Below are 11,542 nucleotides of genomic sequence, written 5' to 3'. Positions count from 1 at the left end.
GGTGGATGTGTGGTTATAATATAAAAGGACCAATACTGAATATGAATATTTCATGAAAATTGAATTATAATACAAATTAGTAATAAGGGTTTCTCTGCGCCCTTATCTACCCCATACTCAAAGAGCTGCGGGCAGAGAGGGTAACAGGAGAGGATGGCACTGAAGAGAAGATGCTCGGTTTCTGGAGTCTCCTGGTCCTGTCAGTATTAGTAGGATGCATCTGCTGTGTCTTCTCGTGGATGCTCACCTACCTTGACTCGTTCCAGCGTGGTATAGATTTCCCAACACTGCGGACAGTGGCCCACGTCAGAGACGTATAATATTTATTACATATGTCTGAATTGCTAACCCTAACCCTAGCTCAACAGACCACAATGCCCTGGACTGTCAGTATTATTACATGCTGTGAACATAAGTAGCTTTGATCACAGTTTATGTTGTAAAAGAGAAGGAATATTGAAAAAAAGATCAACATTGTGATATTATTTCTTCCAAACTGACCAGAAACATGCTTGTCATACTCTCACAGCAAAGGATCAAACTCACTGTGCATGACGGCTCAGGCCAATGATGTCTGTTAGATTGTCAGTTGTTTAGTGCTTCTGTACAGTTAGGGTCACCGTCTCTATTTCAGAATAATTAATATGCGGAAAACACTAAAAGTTGATTGTCTTCCAATATTCTAGCATAATTAAAAAACTTTGACTTTGTAAGTACATATTATTAGTCCTAATGCCAGTATGATTCTTCATAACTCCTGCTTTGAAATACTGAACTTTAAAATTTACCTGATGAAAGATCATTTACAGTGGCACTCTGTCAGGATCATTCTGACTGTAAGATCACTGTATTAATCTGAATCCTTCCGAAATGTGCTGTGAATGAATGCTGATGCAACTCACTGTGGGAAAGCTGTTAATAAAATGAATCTGTGACACATGCAACACATTCACAGAGGAAGAGGACACAAAGGGAGGACACGCAGAGGCTGTGTTAAAGTCAGAAATCCAAATCTTTATTAACTCATTCACTGCCATTGACGTCTATAGACGTCAATTACGTTTTTCAATGGGAGGGGCTAGAATACAACCTCGGGCAGCTTGTCAGTGAACATCAGACTGCTTGAAATGTATTTTTCACAAAAAGCTCGTTTTCTCCCTTTTTGTGGTCAAAACAGGCATTTTTGGTGGAACCCACCTCTCTTCTACAGCTGATTACTAAAGAATGGAAAATGGTAGAAACAAGCTTTTTTTTTTTGGATGGAAGAAGAGAGTCTGTTCTTCATTTTGGTAGGTTCAGCGTTTATATGATCATAACACACAGTTTTCTGTGGCTCTTCAAAAATGAGTAAAAATGCTCAAAAACCCTGGCAGTGAATGAGTTAAAAAACAGGCGGCGGTAACGAACAGGAAGACAAGCAGTCCATCAAACAGTCCACAGGGTCAAACATACAGAGAATTCAAACAGCAGTAAAAAATAACTGGACACTGAAAAACTTAAAGCAATGTGTGACGCAATAAAAGGAAGCAGCGCAGTATATTCACTGAATTATCATCAATTACAAAAGAGAAAAACGACGATTTCGAAGGATTATTTTCTTAAATGCAGTTAGAGTGTGGCTGGTAAAGATGGAAACATACAGAATGTAAACTGTGTGAGTTTGGTGAACTTTGTTAGTAACAAATGAGGTAAAAAAAACAACCCCAAAACAGACAAAACACAGAAAGAGGCTCTCAGTATTCATTAATAATTAGAAAGAAACATTCTGGTCGTGGATTTTTACAGTCTTAGTTCCGCTCGCTGTCATCATTATAATCATCATAATCAATGGGTCCTGAGGTGGGTGGGGCTGTCTCTGGTGATGTCACCATGAAGGAACAGCATCTGGCACGTGTTGGTGAAACATCTCAGTACACTGGTGTAGTTTCCTCTCCAGCTGTTTGACATGTGACACTTGAACATTAAGGGGAAGGAGAAGAAACAGTGTTAGGTCAGGTGACCACATGGTTTCTAAAGTAACTGACAGGAAGTAACCAGGCCGTTAGAAATGGATGGCATGTGTTTAGAGTTACTGGAGTTGGGTAACTCTACTTACCAAAAGCAGAAGCACACAGATGAAGGATCAGATGCTGAATGTTGCAGGAACATGCTCATGTGCGGTGGTCATTCAGTGCTGCTCCGGCAGGTTAGACAGTCCAAGACTGATATCCTGCCCATCTGAGAGTTTGAAAACACACATGCAAAGATTTATTTTGTATTACAGTCAAAGTTGGATGTTCATTTCTGTCTGTAAAAAATGGTTGTGTATTTGAAAGCACTAACATTTAAGGATGACTTGGATCGTCTCCTTTAAAGGGGAGACAAGTGTATCCACTGATCCACGTCACTTTACCTGGATGATGACTCCTCTCCCCCTCACTCAGAAACACTCCTAATATAACCAAGCAAATAAATAATATTGAAGATTTACTTACATCATTACAAAAACATCAAAAACATCTCCCTTTGATTCTATTTCTCCATTCCTGCTGAACATCAGGCAACAAATATCTCAATAAATCACAGTAAAATGTAAAGCACATGTTTTCTCTGCTTTGTCTAACCTCTGCAGAGCCTCTGTCAAGAAAAACATATCTGTAAGCATAAAACAAATATACATTTCATAACACGTCACTGGACAAACCTCGTTCAGTTGATTTCCTCTGTGCAGTGCAGACGAGCATCAGTCAGCAAGTCAAGGTGGTGAGATGGACTGGTGTCCTTTGTGACTCTGCTGGTTCTTCTGAGGAAACACCACCGTCTCTCCACACCGTCACCATCTGTGAGCACAAACTGCTGCTCTGCTAGCATGTAGGAAATCACATATCACACACACAGGGGTGAAGAAACATTAGAGCTCAACTTTGGATACTTTAGATCTAAACAGATCAAAGTAGCTCTTAGTTTCAGCAATCAGTGAACAGACAAACAATGATACCAAACTGATTCTGTATGAATACAATATGGTATTTTCAATACAGGTGTCAAATTAATTTATTAAAACTAATACAGATATATGTATATATATATTTTTAATAAATTAGTTTGCTAAATTATAAGAATATATATATATATATATATATATATATATATATATTCATTTAACAATTCCAACTGAAAGAAATTAAATATTGAACAAAAATATATTGTCACATTCTGAGCATGCTCAGCACGCTGACAAACTTGAAGCTGCTTCAGATTTTAAGAAGTGATAATTATAGGGAAAAAACTTCTCTTTTTCATCCGTTTAATCAAACATTTGATGCCTCAGCTGTCTCAGTCTATAGCGTTCTGCAACTACAACTAAGCTGAAGCTTGGATTTGGCTGCAGGTGCCCCTGTACATCCTTCTCAACATGTGGGTACCATTTAATCCCACTTCTTCCTGAGCTTTGCTTCATCACAAGACCAAAGGTGGCATCCCGTGTCACGGTCATATCATCATCCAGAAGAAACATTTGAAGAAACATCATGGAGAAGAAACATTTACGCGCCTCCTGGTTTTGTTTTCTGATCCTGCGAAAAGACTGAGGACAACAAAGCCCAGAGAACACGAGATACACAACATCCAACATTCAGACTCAACAGCCTCCATAAATGAAAAGCACCAGGTTGGTTCAGTTATAGTAGATATAAGCATACTTCACATTACTGGGTATGAATAATAATGAGGAGGCAAACCTTGAAGATGCAGAGCATGATGTCCCATTATCAGACTGTAAACAAACATCCACCAGGCTTCTTTGCTGGCAAAATTGATGATTCTCCTATCAGGGATCAGTAGAGTGTATTAACCTGTGGTATAAGCAGCAGTCACTGAAATATTACTGTTTCAGATAAGAAATCTAGGACATAAAAGCCAGGGTGGGAGGGATCTCTGCAAACTGACTTACCTCTGCAAGTGTGAAGCTCAACAAAAATCTGACTCTTGAAGGATACAAAAAAAACAACAACAGCAATAGAATAATATTAAACACAAAGTGAACCCGTCTTCCTTCATTAAATAGGTTCTTTTAGATGTTAAGGAGGAATTGACTTAACCAGGCTGGCGGAGAATGAAGACAACCGGACACCTGCGGCAGATGGGGAATCAGTGAACTTTTATTGAGACAGAGACAACCTCTCAACACAGCTCACATCAGGAGATTCCGAAGATTTGCTGTGAGGATGGGTATATATTCTCTAAAACTTACAGGAGGGGGTTGTGAGGAAAGTGCTGCATTAGCAGAAAAACAACTCCATAAAAGGAAATCGGCCTTGGGTGTTCTAGTCTCTTCGCTTGCAGATATCTTGCACCTGCAGGATGAGGCGATCGCTTCTTATCGCTCTCAAGGCCAAAGTCGTGAGCACATTTTTATTGCACAGTTGCACAGTAACTTTAAAGCTGAACAATTATTTAAAGCTGAATAATGTTTGATCAGATTATATTTTCTTCAAATCCCCCTTTTGACCCATCTTAAATGGGTCAACACACAAAAATAAGTAACATTCAAAGGAACACAGAGACGTGTCGAAGCCTGGCTCGAAAAACTCCTCGGGTCTTATCATTTGTCTTTATCTGTCATTGCAGATGAGGAGAAAAGAGTCCAGGCACCACCCTGCCCAGGGGTCGGCTGCAAGCAGTCTCGGTTCCAGACGAAAGCAGTAACAGCTGTCCTGCACACAAGGATACAACGAGTCAGTGCAACCAGGGTAGTGACACAAAATTAACAGTTCCTGTAACCCAGCAACCAAAAAGCATAAGTAATGATAAAAATGTGGAGAGTACAGAGTATACTATAATAATGAGAGATATAAACGTGAAAATGTGAAAGAATAAATCAACAGTAAAATAAACCCAGAACGGTAACTGCTAAGGACATTCAAAAGTGAATATGGTAAAACGTGAGGAAGGGGTGTGGAAAAAAAACAATTTATATCCAGTGGTGGGAGTACACATTCGCTCAGGCTTAAGTCCGGAGACCCTGAGAACATCGCTTAACCCTCACAACCCGACCAGACACAGTTCAACCAGATATATCCTTCAAGAGGAAGTGGGTGAGGGAAACAATTAATAACAAGCCTAATACAAAACACCACAGAGAAACAACCATTCTAGAAGCATTTAAACAAGAGAAAGACGATAATGTTCGTCACCCTCACGATCAGAGTTTTCATCATCCGTTGGCGAGGAGGTCAAGGCCAGATCCTTTAGGGTAAAAATTAAGCCTGAAAGATCCGGTTTTTTTGCTATTCTGAGCATATTTTGGTTTCTCCAGTGCAAAGCCTGACCCCTAGAGTGCTTGGACCAATCGAGGTCCGTTTCTGACACTAAACTGGACCACTTCCACTGATGCCAACCTCCCAGGGTTATATACCACACTGAGGAGGAGAGATGTACTGCAAGGTTAAAAAGATCCCCCCCTTGGTCTTTGGTGACGGGAGTGACTGGGAAGCTAGCGAAATCTATTTCGACTACCCAACTTTTATTGTTGGGGACACAGAGAGTAATCATTCTAGTCGTACTTGGGGTACAGGAGGTAACCGTGTCTCGTTTCTTTCTAAATGGATCGGGCGTGGGCAAAACTGGAGAGGAAGTGGTGGGCAAGACCCTAGGGGCTACATTTGTCAGATTGGGACTGTCAGAAGGGGGCGAAGCTTTTGAACTTGAAGGTGTCAGAAGTTTCGGGGGCCCTTCACAGATCAGGATTATGCCAATGGGAATGAGACCCAGGGCCAGGAAGCAAACAAAGACGCAACATCTTTGCCTGCCTGTCATTTCAGGGGGAAAGGGCCAAGACATGTTTACTTAGCTTGGATGTCTTCTAATAGAGGATGATGGGGCACAGAAAGGTGGTCCAGTTCCCCCCACCTCGCCAAGGGCGTGTTCTAGGAGTTAAAGAGCAACAAAAAGTATCAGTGACACAACTTTAAATGAGCTTTCAGCGGTTAAAACTATTGCAATGTAAAATGTAAATCTTAAAAACTCAAGCCAATATAAAAGCAAAGTCATAAAAGATGTTAAAAATAGAAAAATAAAAATGTTTAGTTCAGTATGAAGAACACCCCCTTTTGTAACCAGCCGGCTTGTAGGTTGAGTTTTGGCTCCCTCAAGTGGTTGGTGATGCTGTTGCAGCTCCTTCTGACAGGTCCTTCTGCACCTCTCTCAAGGTTCTTCCTGGTTCGGTGGCAGCAGCGCACTGTGTGTAATGAAACCAGGTGTCACCTTTCCCTTCGAGCCTGACAGCGTGGGAGGTCCGCTCTGTTATGCGGTAAGGGCCTGTCCAGCGAGGCTCAGCCCACTTTCTCTTTGTGACTTTCAGGAGGACGTAGTCCATTCCAGGTGTAGCCGCCTCTTTCAGCTCTTGCTGGTTTCTTTCAGCGACCTGTGAGGAATACTGGGCAACAAAACTGCGGAGCATGTTATAATATGTCCTCGGATCGAGGTCTGAATCAGCTTCATCCGACATTAACAGGCGAGAGGAGGGGCCAGGAAAAGGCCTGCCATGCTCCAACTCAAATGGAGTGTAACCAGAGGTTTGATTTACTGAGCATCTTATGGACATTAATGCAAGAGGCAATGCCTTAACCCAATCTAATTTGGTCTGTGCACAGATTTTAGCCAATTTAGTTTTTAGAGTTTGATTCATCCTTTCCACTTTCCCCTGGGATTGGGGGTGGTAAACTGAGCCAAACTTATGTTTCAAACCTAATGCGGCTTCAACCCTCTGCAGATCGTGGTTCCTGAAATGTGAACCATTGTCCGACCTTATGACCTCGGGAAACCCATGCTGTGGTATATAATGATTAATCAGACACTTCACCACAGTTCCACTGTTTTCACTTGCTGTCGGCCAGGCTTCTGGCCAACCTGAAAATGCATCCACAGCCACCAGCAGGTACCTGTAACTACCTACTCTGTCCACCATGTCTGTGTAATCAATGATTATTTCTTTCCCTGGGCAAAGTGGGATGGGGAAGTACCCTGCTATTGGCTTGAAGGCGGGCTTGATTCCAAATTGGTTGCACTCCTTACAGGTTTTAACCATGTATTTTGTCATGTCTTTTAGATAAGGGTGCCACCAGGCGGCTAAGTTCCTCATCATTTGTGCAGGTCCCACATGCCCCACTCCATGTGCCTCTTCCATTGCTGTCTGTCTGACCCCTGGCGGTAGAATGGGCCTTCCATCTGGGCCACGCCAAACATCTGTGTTTGTGGCCCCTCTTGTTACCCATAATGATTTTTCCTGGGGGCTGGCTTTGTCCTGTAACTCTCTGATTGTGGCTAGGCCTAGTTGTATGGGTGGTCTTTCTGGAGGGGGTGTGGCTTCTGGGTCCATTACCATAATCAGGGAGGGTAAGTAACCAGCTGTCTGCTTAGCTACTAAGTCGGCCTGTTTGTTACCTAATGCCACTAAGTCCAATCCGGCACTGTGTCCTTTGCATTTTACCACTGCCACCTTAACAGGTAACAACAGTGCTTCCGCTAATTCCCTCATTTCTATCTCATGTTTAATAGGCTTTCCGCTGGCTGTCAAAAAACCAGCTCTTAGCCACTGCTTGAGCTCCACATGCACTGCTCCCACAGCATAAGCTGAATCACTGTATATATTCACTTTCTGTCCCTTTCCCATCCTTAAGGCTTCAATCACCGCTCTCAGTTCAGCTCTCTGTGCAGACTGTTGTCCTGTCAACTGCTCTGCTTTCACTGTTTTCCATCTCATGTCTGTCTGTTCCACTATTGCCCATGCAGCCTTCAACATTCCACTTTCAGTTCTGAAACAACATCCATCTGTGAACCAATCTTTTTCTGCATCCATTAGAGGTTCTGCCTGCAAATCTGGCCTGATTTTCTCCTGTACCTGCACAACCTCTTCACACATATGTGGTTCCCCTGATCCCATGTGATCAGCCATGTTTATGCCTTCATGTGAGTAGGTGATGTGTGGTGCTTCCAAAATGGTACTGAGGCGTCTCTGCCTGAGTGAAGTGAGTGTGAAGGCCTGTGAGGAGACGTAGGCCACCACACTGTGTGATGTCAAAATTTTTAGTGGGTGGTTCATCACTATGTGTGCTGTTTTCTGAATGATTTTTGCAAGTCCAGAAACGTGTTGTGTGCACGGTGGGTGGCGTTTTTCAGTGTTGTCAAGCATTACGCTTACATATGTCAACACTTTTCTCTCTCCCCCTTTTTTCTGGAACAGGATACCATTGATATGGGTTCCAGTTCCAGAAACATCAAGATGAAAAGGCAAAGCATAATCTGGCACAGCAAGGTCAGAGGCGACAGAAAGCTGTTGTTTTAACTTTATAAACGCCTGTTCTGTTTCTGTAGTCCATGAGAGGGGAGCAGAGAGGTTTCTCATGCCTTGTTCATTTACCAAAACGCGCAAAGGGGAAGTAAGGCCAACATAGTCTGGGACATAGGTCCTGCTGTAACCAGTCAGGCCCAAAAATGACAACATGTCTTTTACAGTTAGAGGTTTTGGATGGTGCAAAATGGAGTTCCTGTGTTCTGGGGACAAGGAAATACCGGACTGTGAGACCATGCGGCCTAGAAAAGAAACCTGTTTTCTTGCAATCTGTAGTTTGTTTTTGCTCACTTTAAAACCTGTGTTGGCCAGGTGGTGAAGTACCACTCTGGTGGCCTCCAAACAGATGTCAGCCGTGGGGGCAGACAGCAAAAGGTCATCCACATATTGTATTAACATACAGTCAGATGGTAGTGGGCTGGTTTGTAAAAGTTCTTTCAAACACTGATTAAACAGTCCTGGGGAGAGGGCAAATCCCTGTGGTAAGCGAGTGTAACGCCATTGTCGGCCTCTAAATGTAAATGAGAAGATGTCACGCAGTGACTCACGAAGTGGGAGGCAGAAAAAGGCATTAGCCAAGTCAATGCAGGTGAACCAGGCATGAGATGGTGGGAGGTTGGTCAAGGCAACATAAGGATTAGGCACAGGCAAAGTAGGAGTGCCAAGTAAGGCATTAATCCTTCTCAAATCATGTGCCATTCTGAACTTCCCCGTGCCTTTTTTCTCAACGGGTAGGATGGGCGTGTTCCACTTAGAGCAGGAGGGCTCCAAGACACCGGCAGTGACCAAACCAGAAATTGTTTCTGCAATCCCAGCCTCAGCCTCCGGTCTGTGTGGGTACTGAGGCTGCCACAAAGGGGTAGCAGATGACAGTTGAAAAGAGACTGGCTCCACATCAACTAAACCTACATCTGTGGGTCCAAGGGACCACAAACAATCTGGAAGAGAGTCGAGTAAAGGCGCAGCATCACAGTGGTCTGTGTGTTCTCTTCCATGTGACCCGCTGACCACTCCATGTTGCAGTGTTGAGGAATTAAAGCAATCATTTAAAATTTGGTATGTCTTGGTAGATGGAGAAAACAAAACCTGTGGGAGTTTTGTAGGTGTCCAGTCAGTGGCCGCAAGGGAACGTTTAACCATTCCACCCAGCTCCTTAGCCTGGTGTCCAGGATGTAAGGCCAGTGACACATGGGAAGCTGCCTCATCAGACATCATGTACCACTGTAATTGATCTGTTGTAAAAGTAACCGCTGCTGCCACTCCCTCCGGTGCCGCAAAAATGCACGACATGTTCAGAGACCAAGCCCGCCCCTCACACTGCTTTTGGAACATGTGCTGGTACCAGGTGGTGTCATGCCTGTCATAAAACAGTGTAACATGAGGTGGGTCAGGGGGAGGGACATAAGGATGTAGGAGTGAGAGCCACGGCCGCCATTGCTGAAAAGCAGTCCAAACTCCTGGTTCAGCAGGTGTTTCAACTTCCAATAATGCCCAGTAGATGTCAGCAGAGTCCGCCAAACAGGAGGAGGGTTGCAGCAGAAACTGACCACCTCCCTCTGGCCCATCAGAGCAGGGAAGTACAACCCCAGTAGGGAGAGTCACAGTTAGGCCTTGTGAAGAGCAGAGTATTGTGGCTCCTAATTTAATCAACAAGTCTCTTCCCAGTAAATTCACAGGCGCCTGTTTTGAACAAACATAGCTGTGTAACAAGGTCTGATCTCCAACCGTTGTGGGGAGGGGCACGGTGTAAGGCAGAGTTTTAGGTTCCCCAGATATGCCCACCACTGTAATCACTCTGTCAGTAAGTCTTTCACGAGCAACATCCTTAATGGTGGAGTACGTAGCTCCAGTGTCCACTAAAAAGCTGCTTCTTCTTCTATCTACAGTTATGGACAGCATAGGGTCCGCCGTTGTCCCTTCACCGTCCTGGGCAGTCTGTGGGGTGTCCTATAGCTGGGGACCACCCTCGTAGTACTCCCACCCCATCACAGGCATCTGTGGGGCCGGGGGCACTCCAACCACAGCACCACGAGGTCCACCTCTGTGGCCAGGATGCTGATAGGGCCCACCACGGGCTCCCCTGCCTCTTCCAGCAGCCGGGTTCAAAGGGCACGCTTTAGCCCAGTGTCCAGGTTGTCCACACCGGAAACAAACATACATCTGGCCTCCCCTACCACCTCCCATCTGACCCCTTCCCCTGAAACCACCTCTGTTTCCTCCAAATGGGGAACCTCTCTGCCCATAAGGGGCCGGGGAGTGATAAGCACCATACTGGGGGGGGCTGTGGATCAGTTGGCCATGGGTTCGGATACAAATCAGGGGCAACTGGACCAGGAGGGGGAGCCGCAGCGGCCACAAGCTGCTTTTTAGGCTTGTCACCTTTTCCACCCAGGTCGTTTTTAGCTTTCTGCAGCTGAACCTTCAACAGTTGCAACTGTAAATCTTCGACGCTCTCTGCTTTATCATCAGACTTAATCTGCACTTTGTTAAGATTAAAAATCAAATGTTTCTTCCAGATTGCAAAGTCACAGTCCTGCAAATCAGGATTATCCTCCATTTTCTGGCTTACTGACTCCGGAATGCCCCTCAGCACCGCCCTTCTAAACCACATGCTCTGTGAACAAGTCCTACTGGGGTGATGACCTGTATGGTTCACCCAGTCTTCAACAGCCTGATTTAGATAATGGGTGGGATTTTGCTTTCCCTCCCATTTAAATTTCTGTAAGGTGCCTTGATTTTTGGGTGGGAATTGTTTGCGCAGGGCCGGTCCAATAAACCTCAAGGCCTGCATTAGTGGCACCTCGTTCTCATGCATGGTAGTACCCGCATTTTGTTCCAGGTCCGCTGCCTGAGATCGGGATGTGCACCTAGTTATAATAGCTCTAAAATCTCCCAGTGCGAGGTCCTGTCCAGCTGTGTATTTATCCAAACCAGCCAACCAGGCATTCCCTCCCTCCGTTATGTCAGGGAGTTTGTCCACTAGGGCCTGGACATCTCCGAATGAATAAGGTTGATACACTGGTCTACGTTGCGCTTTAGTCTGGACCAGGGGAAATATGCCTGGAGGCTGAGGCACAGGGCCCTTAGATCTAGTCTGATATCCTAAACTGGGAGGGGTAGAGGGGGGTGTATTGTTAAGGTCACTGAGTTCATCATCAGTATCCTCAGTTTCTTCCCCGCCTGGTGGGGTAGCAGTGTCAGCAAAAACGTGGG

The 11,542-nt window shown here is 44.6% G+C and overlaps 2 long non-coding RNA genes across 3 annotated transcripts; one reads left to right on the top strand and one right to left on the bottom strand.

Moving 5' to 3' along the window:
* Nucleotides 1-890: 890 nt before the first annotated feature.
* On the bottom strand, nucleotides 891-3,007 carry LOC145424402 (uncharacterized). Of its 2 annotated transcripts, XR_013905471.1 has the most exons (4): nucleotides 2,684-3,007; nucleotides 2,323-2,431; nucleotides 2,096-2,217; nucleotides 891-1,953 (listed from the first exon to the last, which is right to left on the bottom strand). It is a non-coding gene; the product is annotated as an uncharacterized LOC145424402 (long non-coding RNA). The 2 variants fall into 2 exon arrangements; XR_013905470.1 differs by having other exon boundaries at nucleotides 892-1,953; nucleotides 2,323-3,007.
* Nucleotides 3,008-4,408: 1,401 nt separating this feature from the next.
* Nucleotides 4,409-8,703, top strand: LOC145424169 (uncharacterized). Its single transcript, XR_013905142.1, has 2 exons — nucleotides 4,409-5,212; nucleotides 5,558-8,703. It is a non-coding gene; the product is annotated as an uncharacterized LOC145424169 (long non-coding RNA).
* Nucleotides 8,704-11,542: the final 2,839 nt, after the last annotated feature.

Source organism: Astatotilapia calliptera, chromosome 23 (genome assembly GCF_964374335.1).
Source record: "Astatotilapia calliptera chromosome 23, fAstCal68.1, whole genome shotgun sequence".
NCBI lineage: Eukaryota > Metazoa > Chordata > Actinopteri > Cichliformes > Cichlidae > Astatotilapia > Astatotilapia calliptera.
Note: the sequence above shows the minus strand (reverse complement) of the source record. Positions and strands in the feature narration are given on the sequence as shown.